This window comes from Bos mutus, unplaced genomic scaffold (assembly GCF_027580195.1).
Source record: "Bos mutus isolate GX-2022 unplaced genomic scaffold, NWIPB_WYAK_1.1 CTG227, whole genome shotgun sequence".
Classification (NCBI taxonomy): Eukaryota; Metazoa; Chordata; class Mammalia; order Artiodactyla; family Bovidae; genus Bos; species Bos mutus.
In genome coordinates this window covers 14,539-28,720 of record NW_027219731.1, presented here as the reverse complement: position 1 = coordinate 28,720, position 14,182 = coordinate 14,539, and the positions used below count along the sequence as shown (strand labels likewise).

At 44.9% G+C, this 14,182-nt stretch overlaps 1 protein-coding gene and 1 pseudogene across 1 annotated transcript in view; one reads left to right on the top strand and one right to left on the bottom strand.

Annotated features, from left to right (window-relative positions):
• LOC102279819 (protein SSX3) overlaps positions 1-14,182 on the top strand; it is a gene marked incomplete at its 3' end in the record, with an annotated part of 173,840 nt that overhangs the window by 145,136 nt on the left and 14,522 nt on the right. The gene's annotated exons all lie outside the window — the stretch shown is intronic.
• Positions 5,441-5,821, bottom strand: LOC138986878 (SUZ RNA-binding domain-containing pseudogene; annotated as a pseudogene).

The window sequence follows — 14,182 nt, the reverse complement described above, 5'->3', positions numbered from 1 at the left end:
CCCACACAACAGCAGTTCTAGGCATGCATGTAGCCCATACTTGACTTGCTGCAGCAAGTGTTTTTAGATTTACTCCCAGTCTCTTAGCCTCTTGTTTAAGTCTTCTTAAGTACCTGATGAGACAAGAGCACAGCCTCCTTCTGGGGCTTGGATTTTGCCTAAGCTTGTAGTTGTAACATGTTTCATAGACTTTTGGCTCATCTAGTGTCTGGAAAACTTAAATCAGAGGTAATAGAGTAGTTAAGGTGAGAAAAAAAAAGGGAAGTCTGGTTAAGCATGGATTGCCCTTTTTGAAAAGTATTGAGGTTGAAGGAGATTCCTTTCGAAGTGTAGAGAAAAATGCTGAGTGACCCTGCTTTTTTCCCTAGACTAGGGAAAAGACTCTGAGTGAGAGCACAAAGGATCCCTTAAATATGAGATGGCATAGGGATTTAAGGGAAACTGGAAGTTTCCAAAGAAGAGGGAGAACATAACCTGCATTCTAAAGTGAGGTTGTGACAGACTGTACTATGAGTTGGGTGAAGGAAGGCTATGGATTCTGGGGTCCTTGCAGGGGTGGTGGAATTGTTAAAGGGGAGAATACCTTGGGTGAAGGGGAAAATGAAATAATACAAATGAAGGCTCATTATGGAAGTCTTCAGTTGTCAGGGAGGGGGAGTTATGTGGATAGTAAAGATGATGCTGGAGTAGATAGAGAAAAAAACATGATTCTGCAAGAACGGTAAAAATGGTGAGATTAGGAAGTACACAAGAGCATCCTACAGGGTCTTGTTTGGCATCTTGGGCAGAAGCTGACCACCTCATGGTGTCATCTCCTTGGTCTGATGTTCTTATAAAAGCAGTACCCCTTGTGGCAATGTCTGCTTCCAGGGGTTCTCAAGGGACTCTCAGTTTATTTTTTTTACAAGTTTAAATCATGTATTTAAAATACAATTTATAACATGCTTAATCTGCCAATTCAGCAGGGGGTAGGGTGGGCATTTGCCCACTAGACCAGCAGAGCAGGATGGCAGGGGTGTAGCCCTCTGTCCCATGCCCCTGTGTTCAGATACCCAAGGGGCTCATATGCACCCATGAAATCACATGGCCAAAAACAGGGCCCCAGAAGTTTCTAGAGTCTCTGCCTACCAGGGAGGCTGGGGCAGCCCCGCCACCCCACCCCCAAGCAGAGCATCCCCAGATGGGGCCAAGCAGTGTATGGCTGGGCTAGCCAGGGCTGTGCAGGGCAGTGGGCTCTGAAAGGGGCTGATGGTAGCAGATGGGGTGCTGACTCCTGCCTGCAAGTGGGGAGCACCCTGACTGAGTGGGTGAAGAAGGGTTGGTCCCAGGCCCAGCCCCCCAGCTCCTTTGGTTACAGGCCAACATCAGAGTAATGGCTTATGGGAAGTGGTTAGCTGGAAGGGCTGAGGCCTGGCTCCTGGGGTCATGGAGGAGCTGGGAGAAGGGGATAGTACTGTAAAGGCAGATAAAGGAGCAGCAGCCTCAGGTTTCTGCCCCCCACTCCCCTGAGGTTTTCCAAGCTAAAGCCTACAATTTACTTTAAAATTTAAAAAAAAAAAAGAAAAGGAAAAGTACTTAAGGAGAGTTATAGACAACTATGATAAAACAAAAACCCACAAACACACACACACATGCAAAATCCAAACCATTCTCACATCTCCCCTCTCACCTCCCCCCAACACAATGATTTCCTGTTTTCTTTTTAAAATTTTGCCTGCCACCTCTCCATCTGGGAAGCCAGGATATGACTGCTGGTGTGATGACAAGCTCCCGGCAGACAGAGTCCCATCTTTAGCCAGAGGGAGGTGGGAACATCAGTCCCTACTACATTCTTGATTCACAGACACTCATCAGTCAGCCTTCCCTTGGTTCCCACTAGAGGAGGGGAGCAAGAACAGGTGGTCCCAACAGCTGAGCAACAAGCACTTCCAGTCTTCCCACCTGGCTTACCTCTGTACCTCCTCCAATGGGAAAGCATAGTCTCATCTGGGCCAGAAACCACTATTACAGGAGAGATGGATGATAACCGTTTAAAATGCGGAAACTTGGTCAGGGCAGTGGAACCGTAAAGACAGTAGCAACCTTTTCCTGTACCTATTCCTGGAGGTCATTTCCCCTCAGAACAGCCTGTGGGCACCATTCAACTTCCTGCGGGTTCTTACTGACTGAAGCTTTATTTCAGCTCTGCTCAAGAACAATTGCCTGCCTTCACACAATTGTAAGCCTGTGCTATGGACTAGTTGGAGATCCAACTGAGAGCAGACCTTTCCTCCTAAAAGGAAGATGTACTGGGCCAAGGCTTGCTGGGCCCGATTGACATCCCCACAGGACAGGCTGAGAGCCAGGCAATGCAAAGGTGGAGTGAGCCTGCAAGACCTGGCTTACCACCTTAGCCAGAGCAAGCTGCCCTAATCACAAATGTCACAACAGCCACTCCAAAACTCATCTGCTGAGTGAGGAGGTCATCTGACTGGCTGAGGGACATAAGGCAATGGAAAAGATCAGAAAGCCTGAGAGGAGACAGATTTATATACACACTGCTACCCTGGGCAGGGCCCCCTACATCTCTTCCACCTCAAAGAACCAAAGCAAATCTCCAGGATCCAAGGACAGAGGGAAAACTGCTTTCATTCCATGCCCTTTCTCTGGTGGAGGATAGACTAAGACTATGGGGAACCAGTCTGTCATTACCAATCTTTACAATGCACAGCTTGTCTTTTCCCATGTGTATTCAGAATGGTTTGCTCATAAGGTGGTGATTTCACAAGGGAAATATACTGGATAGAGTTACCGAGCTGATGCCATCAACAGAGGCAGCACTCCACAGACCCTTAGGCATTCTAAGCCTTGCTGGAGTGGGAAGATCCACCTACCTTCTGACCACACTTGGCAGGAGGCTCAGAGTCCTGGAGTCAGACTGTCTCCTGGCTTTCCCTGTGCTGACAACAAAACACTGAGCAAGTCTTGCAGCCCTTACTCCTAAAGCCCGGGAGTGCAGCCTCACTCCCTGCCCTCTTCTAGAAGTAGCAAGCCTGGCTGGTGGGGAACCACCCTGAGGGGTTTTGGAAGAGGGAGTCTGTTCACTTTATCTATCGCCCAAAATACTAGACTAGGTGAGTGGTTGACACCCTCCCCAGGCTCTCTGAGCCTATAAAGCTAGTCCAGTCTCCAGGCAGGGCCAAGATGCCCTGGGACATAGCTGGGGATAGGGAGGTATAGGCTTGGGGTCTGTCCTGGGGACTACAGAGCCCTGCCCTTTTTCTGGGCTTCAGTAGGAATACAGAAGCTAAGCTCACCAAAATCCTATTGGTTAATGCTTCTAGTGAATTGCCCAGAAACATTTTTTTTTTTACTCTATGCTACTCCTTTATTGAAACAACATCATTGGAAAAGCCATTTCAGTACAAATGGAAGATGAGTTGAAAAACGGATTTTTTAAATCAATTTTTTATTGAAGGAAAATTGCTTTATAGAATTTTGTTGTTTTCTGAATCAGCCATAGGTATACATATATCCCCTCCCTTTTGAATCTCCCTCCCATCTCCCTCCCCATCCCACACTCTAGGTTGATACGGAGCCCCTGTTTGAGTTTCCTGAGCCATACAGCAAATTCCTGTTGGCTGTCTATTTTACATATGTTAATATAAGTTTCCATGTTCCTCTTTCCATACATCTCACCCTCTTCTCCCCTCTCCCCATGTCCATAAGTCTATTCTCTTTGTCTGTTTCTCCATTGTTGCCCTGTAAGTAAATTCTTCAGTACCATTTTTCTAGATTCTATATATATGTGTTAGAATACAGTATTTATCTTTCTCTTTCTGACTCACTTCACTCTGTACAATAGGTTCTGGGTTCATCCACCTCATCAGAACTGACTCAAAGGCATTCTTTTTTATGGCTGAGTAATATTCCATTGTGTATATACCACAACTTCTTTATCCTTTCATCTGTCGATGGACATCTAAGTTGCTTCCATGTTCTAGCTATTGTAAATAGTGCGGCAGTGAGCAATGGGATACATGTGTCTCTTTTGATTTTGGTTTCCTCAAGGTATATGCCTAGCCCAGAAACATTTTTAAGTAGACTACCAAACTTTAATTGAGAAAGAATAGCTTGATAGCCTACTTAAAAATGTTTCTGGGCAATTTGCTAGAAACATTAACCAATGAATAGTTTGGTTGCTGCTGCTGCTAAGTCGCTTCAGTCGTGTCCGACTCTGTACGACCCCATAGACGGCAGCCCACCAGGCTCTCCCATCCCTGGGATTCTCCAGGCAAGAACACCCACTCCAGTGTTCTTGCCTGGAGAATCCCACTCCAGTGTTCTTGCCTGGAGAATCCCACTCCAGTGTTCTTGCCTGGAGAATCCCACTCCAGTGTTCTTGCCTGGAGAATCCCAAGGATGGGAGAGCCTGGTGGGCTGCCATCTATGGAGTCACACAGAGTCGGACACGACTGAAGCGACTTAGCAGCAGCAGCAACCAAACTATTCACTGGTTAATGTTTCTAGCAAATTGCCCAGAAACATTTTTAAGTAGGCTATCAAACTATTCTTTCTCAATTAAAAACTCATTAAACTGCTAAAACCCCCCAGGCACTTTTTTTGGTAAATCAAATATTAGTATAAACAGGGACTTCCCTGGTGGTCCAGGGATTAAGAATCTGTCTTGCAATGCAGGGGACATGGGTTTGATCCATGGTCAGGAAGATCCCACATGCCACAGAGCAACTAAGCCCAGGCTCCACAAACTGAGTCAGTGCACCACAGCTACTGAAGCCCTTGGGCCTTAGAGCCTGTGCTCCACAATAATAGAAACCACCACAGTGGGAAGCTCATGTACTACTACTAGAGAGTAGCCCCCACTCACCCCAACTAGAGGAAGCTTCGAAGGCCCAGCACAGCCAATAAATAAATAATAATAAATAAAATTTATTTTTTAAAAATTTGTGTAAAGAAACAAAATTCGGAAGAAAAGAGAAAAACAGGATATTTTCAAATGGAACTTGGTTTTTTAATAATGAAGATGTGCACTTGAGGGTGTGTGGATGGGAGTTCTCAGTTGTGTTTTGAAATCTCAAGTTAATGAGCATGATGAACTATTATTGCTGGCACTGACTTTATCCCAAGTAGCCAAGTGGTACTGTCTGACTCTCTACTCGAGTCTTTGGTGGATCCCCCAACCCTCCTCTAACTCCCCACACTTTCCCTTCCCATTGAGTTGGGAAGCCCGTGTAGCCACGCCAATCACAGTGGGAAGAGGGGGGAGGGAAGTCACAGCATATGGGGTTCATGGTCACAATGCGTGGAGCAAAGGGGATCAGAGTGCAAGTAAGCCAGGTCGTTCCCTCTGCTCAAGTCCAGCTGTCTGCCACAGCAGTGTGACCCGCAGCCGATGGCCCACTCAGGAAGTGATGACAGCAATATCCATTCCTGCCTGCATTTATCTGAGCTGTTTGAAGCTTTGTGACCCATCAGGACCCAAAGGCTATCTGATCACATTGCTGAGATACCTGCTGTCTTCGGGTTGGGAGATCCTGATTGGCCTGTTGAGGGTAGATTTCTCTTGATCCTCTTCAGGGCTGGTGCTGCCCAGGCTCTGCTACCTCCTGCTGCGCTAGGGACTTGACACTAGGCCTGGCCTGCTGGTGGAGTTGGGGCTGCTGATCACACCAGTGCGGTTGGGCCTCTTGAGGATGCTGATCTGTAGAGGGGGCTCCTGGGAAGGCTGTCATCCTGAATCACAATATGCGCTCTGGAAGATTTGGACTTCCCCACCATCTGCCACCTCCTTCCAGCTCTCAGCAACTTCCTCATCTTCCATCTTACTGGCCACTTTCCAAGACCTTCAGTTTAGAGTCTGCAGTTGGGATGGACTTCCATTTAGAGTAGGTTTTCATATCTTTTCAGTTGAGAAACACCAATCCAGGATTTGACTCCCTGGGGTTTGGTGGTAGAGTTAATGATGTAGAGAGAATGATGAAAGGGCCCTGTTAATAAGACTCAAGGGGCTTCCTAAGTGGCACTAGTGGTAAAGAACCCACCTGCTAATGCAGGAGACATCAGAGACATGGGTTTGTTCCCTGGGTCAGGGAGATCCCCTGGAGAAGGGCATGGCAGCCCACTCCAGTATTCTTGCCTGAAGAATCCCCATGGACAGAGGAGCCTGGCAGGCTACAGTCCATAGAGTTGCAAAGAGCTGGACACGACTGAAGTGACATAGCACACACACACACACACACACACACACACACACACACAAATAAGACTCAAGATTAGTCTTCTGGTTGCCTTGAAAGAATTAAGTCTCCAGTTTCTAGGTTATATAGTGGTATACATGGGAGAAATGGAGAAAAAGCAGCTTCAACTTGCCGAAGAGAAGTTTGGGAATAATGAACAAATTTCTTGCCAAATTTTAGAATGTCTGAATTGACCTAGTTAGAGACTTCAAGAGCCCAACAGAATAGAGAATTCTAAGGGCTAGCCCATAATTTTATAAGAGAACAGTTGGTATGACCCATCAGAAAGGACCAGGGAGCAATAAGGGATAAGGGTGAAACCCTTAGGCCATGGGAAATTGACTTCTTCCATCAGTTTAGCAAGTTTTTATTTTAATAGTCCATTACCTCTATCATTCCAAATGAGTAAGAGGATGACAAAGACAGTGTAATTTTTGTGATAAATGAAGAACTCATTGGATTTCTTGGATGACTTTACTCATGAAATGGGCCCTTCAGTCACTTGACAGAGCCAGTGTGGAACACTTGTCCTAATAAAAGTTTAGCAACCACAGTGGCAGCAGCCCTTTTACAAGGGAAAGTTTTAAGCCAGAGAGAAAACATATATGATAGTAAGAACATATTTATTTTATAACCATGAGATTTAGGAGCTGAAGAAAAGGTCCTACATATCTATCTATTAAGAAAACTCAAAAGGTGAGTGATGTAAACTTCCAAATGAAATTTACAATCCCCAGTTAGCGGATTTTGAAAAGTAAAATTGTGACCAAGTTAATGTTTTTCAAATAATTGAAAGTATTATTTATAAAATTGTATTGTTGCTACCTAAAATTAGGTAAGGGGCTTTCCCAGGTGCCAATGCAGGAGATCCAAGAGATGTGGGTTTGATCCCTGGGTCGGGAAGATTCCCTGGAGTAGGAGATGGCACCCCACTCCAGTCTTCTTGCCTGAGAAATCCCATGGACAGAGGGCCTTGGAGGGCTGTAGTCCATGGGGTTGCAAAGAGTCAGACATGACTGAGTGACTGAACATGTACACACACACAACATAAGGTAAAGCAACATGATGACACAAATAGAAATATATCAGAGACAGTGAGCACGATGACAAATCTCTAGGAAACTTACATAATTTTTGAACTATTTATATTAATAATATTTTACCCAAACAACTTTAATCTAGGGAAGGCTAAGTATTTTTTTGACAACACTTTCCATGTAATTTATATAATCATTTATATAATATTAAATAAAGCTAATCATTTTTAGCACCTCTTTTTACAAGACTAAAGAACAAATCCTTTGTGATTTTCCAGTGGCCCTGGGAAACCCCAAAGTCAATTTTATAAAGTATAAAAAAAAGTATATAAAAGATATATAAAACTATATAAAAGATATCAAGTATATAAAAATAAAAGATATCAAGTATATAAAAGATATCAATTTGGATTAGATTTGGGGAAGGCAAGATGTCAAAAGTTGTCAGGATATTTGAACAACTTGGTAACACTATCTGAAGGTCAGAAAAATATTACATAACATACAACATACATACATATGTGCGACCCCATAGATGGCAGCCCACGAGGCTCCCCTGTCCCTGGGATTCTCCAGGCAAGAACACTGGAGTGGGTTGCCATTTCCTTCTCCAATGCATGAAAGTGAAAAGTGAAAGTGAAAGTGAAGTCGCTCAGTCATGTCCGACTTTTAGCGACCCCATGGACTACAGCCCACCAGGCCCTCCGTCCATGGGATTTTCCAGGCAAGAGTACTGGAGTGGGGTGCCATTGCCTTCTCCGATATAAACATACAGACAGATACAAATAAGGATATTATAGCTATCATTCTAAAATTTTAGTTGAGTCATGTATAAAAGTAGAAATATAGAACTCCTTGGTTAATATAACACAGTTATGGCCCTTGTCTTTGTCCCCCTTTATATTTTTATCAGGATTATTCTGACAGATAGAACAAGTGAGTTTATCTGTTTAATATGAGGGCTTAGAGTTCCCACCATCTACTTTTGCCTGATGTGTAATGCTTATGGAGTTGTGTGCGTGCGTGCTCAGTCATGTCCAACTCTTTGCAACCCCATGGACTGTAGCCTGCACGCTCCTCTGTCAATGGGATTTTCAAAGCAAGAATACTGAAGTGGGTTGCCATTTTCTACTCTAGGAGATCTTCTAAACCCAGGGACCGAACCTGTGCCTCTTGTGGCTCCTGCGTTGGCAGGCAGATTCTTTACCACTGTGCCACATGGGAAGCCCCAATCTTATGGAGGCTGTGGGAGGGATAAATATGGGAAGACAGGCCAAAGAGATACCCAGAAGCCACCTGAATGTCTCCAAAAATATCTGAGTGGATAAAATAGCCAGTCTGTTTCCAGTTAGCTTTCTCAGCTTTAGGTGGTTGCCTTTGGAGTCGGGAGTGACTATAGTCTAGTGATTACAGGAATCTGAGGGGCTGTATTAGGAAGAGAAAGATCAGGCAGGGATGTTGAAGGGAGACAAATCAAAGGACTTAAGGCAACTTCAGGGAAGAACAAAGGCAATAAGAGGAGGAAGAAGGAATGGAAGTGATGAGAAGGGGCAGGCCTTGGATGTGCCAGTTTGGGAAGGCCTCAAGTTTTCCAAAGAAGTCAGTGAAGTTCCAAATTGCCTTTGGTAAATTTTTGCCATTTATGAATTTATTAAATTAAGTAAGTGCAGTAATGGCAAAACATATAATAAGCAAAGAAGAAGAGTAGGGAAGACACCTGGCAGAATGAGATTTGTTGTTTTTACTGTTCAGTTGCTCAGTTGTGTCTGGCTCTCTGCAGTCCCATGGACTACAGCATGCCAGGCTTCTCTCAAGCTCATGTCCATTGAGTTAGTGATGCTGTCCAACCATCTCAACATCTGTTGGCCCCTTCTCCTCCTGCCCTCAATGTTTTCCAGCATCAGGCTCTTTTCCAATGAGTTGGCTCTTTGCATCAAGTGGCCAAAATATTGGAGCTTCAGCATCAGTCCTTCCAATGGAATAATCAGGATTGATTTCCTTTAGGATTAACTGGTTTGATATCCTTGCTGTCCAAGAGACTCTCAAGAGTCTTCTCCAGCACCACAGTTCAAAAGCATCAGTTATGAGATTAACAAATAGTCCATTCTGAAGGAGATCAGCCCTGGGATTTCTTTGGAAGGAATGATGCTAAAGCTGAAACTCCAGTACTTTGGCCACCTCATGCGAAGAGTTGACTCATTGGAAAAGACTCTGATGCTGGGAGGGATTGGGGGCAGGAGGAGAAGGGGACGACAGAGGATGAGATGGCTGGATGGCATCACTGACTCGATGGATGTGAGTCTGAGTGAACTCCGGGAGTTGGTGATGGACAGGGAGGCCTGGTGTGCTGTGATTCATGGGGTCGCAAAGAGTCGGACACGACTGAGCGACTGAACTGAACTGAAACCAAGGTTAGAGAGCTGAGGGAACCCTTTATGCAATCTCTGGGAAGAAAGCCAAAGGAATACCCATGTGCAATTTCTGGAGTAAAGAGCTATGTGAACCCCCCGCCCCCCCCCCACCCCGCCACACGCTGTCTTTAGGGACTGGGGAGCTAATGAAAGATCCATGCCAATCCATGGGTTTGGGGAACTGAGATAACTCCCATGCATAATCCCCAGTTTAGGGGAGCCAAGGAAATACAGAAGAAGCCTTACAGAGGGGCAAAGAAACATCTCTTTACCAGAAAGAAAAGTAATTCCTTACTACCATACTACAGCAAACAAATGTCCAGAATACTGGACTAAAGTAGGAGGTGTGATTCACCATTGTATATTCCTATTTTTCCAGCAGAAAAGGACACAGGGTCCAAGAAACCATCATGAATACCTGGGTGAAGACAGTTGAATCTCAGTTAATACAGCTCTAGTACTTACTGGTCAAAGTAGCCCACTGGTTCTTTATCTATGTAACACTACCCGTAAGAATGGGAATAGACTGAGGGAGGATGCATTGCTAGACTGGTATTGCTGTCAGCAATCTGGACCAGCACAGCAACTGCCCTTAACATCCCCTCCACAGGTGGAAAACTTTGGGTTAAAATCAATGATGAATGGAGAAAAGGAGAAATGGTAACTGAGGGAAAAGGAATGAATAAATGGTTTATGCAATGAGGGAAATCCACTATTGCACTGGTGCCTTGAGAGAGGCTCAGAGCAAAGGCCTTGTCTCTTAGCACAAGTATGCTGCTTCTGCTGCTGCTAAGTCGCTTCAGTCCTGTCCGACTCTGTGCGACCCCATAGATGGCAGCCTACCAGGCTCCCCCGTCCCTGGGATTCTCCAGGCAAGAACACTGGAGTGGGTTGCCATTTCCTTCTCTAATGCATGAAAGTGAAAAGTGAAAGTGAAGTTGCTCAGTCGTGTCTGACTCCTAGCAACCCCATGGACTGTAGCCTTCCACGCTCCTCCACCCATGGGATTTTCCAGGCAAGAGTACTGGAGTGGGTTGCCATTGCCTTCTCTGAGCATAAGTATACCAGGTGCTTAAAATAGTGAAGCCATATGCTTGCTGAGACCACCCCTGCTTTTGGAACCTGACAAGTTTGAATAGAAGCCTGAATCGCATCACTTTGGGTTACATTTTGTTGATGCCATATGATGATGAATTGGACCAATTGTTGATGATTGAATGGAACTCTATATTCCAGTATCTGTTTTCTTCTTGTTTTTCAGGATACATATACTATAAAGTATACCATTTAAGAAGGAATTTCTAGGAACGACTCCCTACCAGGCCATCAGACTGTATGGTCTACAACTCTCAGCAGACCAATTTATATGTCATTATAAACCTTGATGATAGAATGCTTGAGTGAGTGAGTGAAGGTTGTTCAGTCGTGTCTGACTCTGCGACCCCATGGGCTATACAGTCCATGGAATTCTCCAGGCCAGATTACTGGAGTGAGTAGCCGTTCCCTTCTCCAGGGGATTTTCCCAACCCAGGGATCGAACCCAGATCTCCCACATTGCAGGCAGATTCTGTACCAGCTGAGCCACATAGAATGCTTAATCCCTGGTTGTAATAAACAAAATATAACAGCAGCATGCCTGACATGGCACAGTGTGTTATACACAGTTATATGTTCTCCTTGTTTTTGTGGATAGAAAGCTATTAAACAGGATAAAAAAGTAATGCCTAAAATTCTCCAAGCCAGGCTTCAGCAATATGTGAACTGTGAAATTCCAGATGCTCAAGCTGGTTTTAGAAAAGGCAGAGGAACCAGAGATCAAATTGCCAACATCTGATGGATCATGGAAAAAGCAAGAGAGTTCCAGAGAAACATTTATTTCTGCTTTATTGACTACGCCAAAGCCTTTGACTGTGTGGATCACAATAAACTGTGGAAAATTCTTAAAGAGATGCTGGCTTAAAACTCAACATTCAAAAAACTAAGATCATGGCATCCAGTCCCATCACTTCACAGCAAACAGATGGGGGAGGAAACAGAAACAGTGACAGACTACGTTTTCTTGGGGTCCAAAATCACTGTGGACCGTGACTGTAGCCATGAAATTAAAAGACGCTTACTCCTTGGAAGAAAAGCTATGACAAACCTAGATAACATTTTAAGAAGCAGAGACATCACTTTGCCAACAACAGTCCATCTAGTCAAAGCTATTGTTTTCCCAGTAGTCATATGTGGATGTGAGATTTGGACCATAAAGAAAGCTGAATGCCAAAGCATTGATGCTTTTAAACTGTGGTGCGGGAGAAGACTCTTAGAGTCCCTTGGACAGCAAGGAGATCAAACCAGTCAATCCTAAAGGAAATCCACTCTGAATATTAACTAGAAAGAATGCTTTGGCCACCTGATACGAAGAGTTGACTCTCTGGAAAAGATCCTGATGCGGGGAAAGATTGAAGACAGGAGGAGAAGGAGAAGACAGAGGATGAGATGGTTGGATGGCGTCACAGACTCAAACATTAGTTTGAGCGCACTCAGGGAGATGGTGAGGGACAGGGAAGCCTGGCTCGCTGCAGTCCATGGGGTCACAAAGAGTCGGACACTGTTGATTGAGGGACTGAACAACAGAACAGTAAGTAAAAGCACAGGCTTTGGACTCAATTCAACTTGGGGTGAACTCCAGCCCTGCTACCTACTGATTATGTAACCAAGTTGCTTAACTCTCTGCATCTCAGTCTTAGCATCTGCACAAAAGGAATGATAACACTACTCAACTCAAGGGGATGAAAATTAAATGGGATGATGCACATAAATGGCTTTGTGTTTAGCACATGGGTTACTGCCCTGTTCTCCTTGCCCTAAGAAGGAGGCACTTAGAAAGACTCAGAGATGACTAAGCCCCATGAGGGACAGTGGAAACAGTGTCAGACTTTATTTTTCTGGGCTCCAAAATCACTACAGATGGTGACTGCAGCCATGAAATTAAAAGACGCTTACTCCTTGGAAGGAAAGTTATGACCAACCTAGACAGCATATTAAAAAGCAGAGACATTACTTTGCCAACAAAGGTCCATCTAGTCAAGGCTATGGTTTTTCCTGTGGTCATGTATGGATGTGAGAGCTGGACTGTGAAGAAGGCTGAGAACTGAGGAATTGATCCTTTTGAACTGTGGTGTTGGAGAAGACTCTTGACAGTCCCTTGGACTGCAAGGACATCCAACCAGTCCATTCTGAAGGAGATCAGCCCTGGGATTTCTTTGGAAGGAATGATGCTGAAGCTGAAACTCCAGTATTTTGGTCACCTCATGGGAAGAGTTGACTCATTGGAAAAGACTCTGATGCTGGGAGGGATTGGGGGCAGGAGGAGAAGGGGACGACAGAGGATGAGATGGCTGGATGGCATCACTGACTCGATGGACGTGAGTCTGAGTGACCTCCGGGAGTTGGTGATGGACAGGGAGGCCTGGCGTGCTGCCATTCATGGGGTCACAAAGAGTGGGACACGACTGAGCGACTGATCTAATCTGATCTGATCTGAAAGCATGTTTGTATGCAGGTCAGGAAGCAACAGTTAGAACTGGACATGGAACAACAGAATGGTTCCAAATAGGAAAAGGAATACGTCAAGGCTGTATATTGTCACCCTGTTTATTTAACTTATATGCAGAGTACATCATGAGAAACGCTGGGCTGGAAGAAACACAAGCTGGAATCAAGATTGCTGGGAGAAATATCAATGACCTCAGATATGCAGATGACACCACCCTTATGGCAGAAAGTGAAGAGGAACTCAAAAGCTTCTTGATGACAGTGAAAGAGGAGAGTGAAAAAGTCGGCTTAAAGCTCAACATTCAGAAAACGAAGATAATGGCATCCGGTCCCATCACTTCATGGGAAATAGATGGGGAAACAGTGGATACAGTGTCAGACTTTATTTTGGGGGGCTCCAAAATCACTGCAGATGGTGACTGCAGCCATGAAATTAAAAGACGCTTACTCCTTGGAAGAAAAGTTATGACCAACCTAGATAGCATATTCAAAAGCAGAGACATTACTTTGCCAACAAAGGTCCGTCTAGTCAAGGCTATGGTTTTTCCTGTGGTCATGTATGGATGTGAGAGTTGGACTGTGAAGAAGGCTGAGTACCGAAGAATTGATGCTTTTGAATTGTGGTGTTGGAGAAGACTCTTGAGAGTCCCTTGGACTGCAAGGAGATCCAACCAGTCCATTCTGAAGGAGATCAGCCCTGGGATTTCTTTGGAAGGAATGATGCTAAAGCTGAAACTCCAGTACTTTGGCCACCTCATTCGAAGAGTTGACTCATTGGAAAAGACTCTGATGCTGGGAGGGATTGGGGGCAGGAGGAAAAGGGGACGACAGAGGATGAAACCGCTGGATGGCATCACTGACTCAATGGACGTGAGTCTGGGTGAACTCCAGGAGTTGGTGATGGACAGGGAGGCCTGGAGTGCTGCGATTCATGGGGTCACAAAGAGTCGGACAC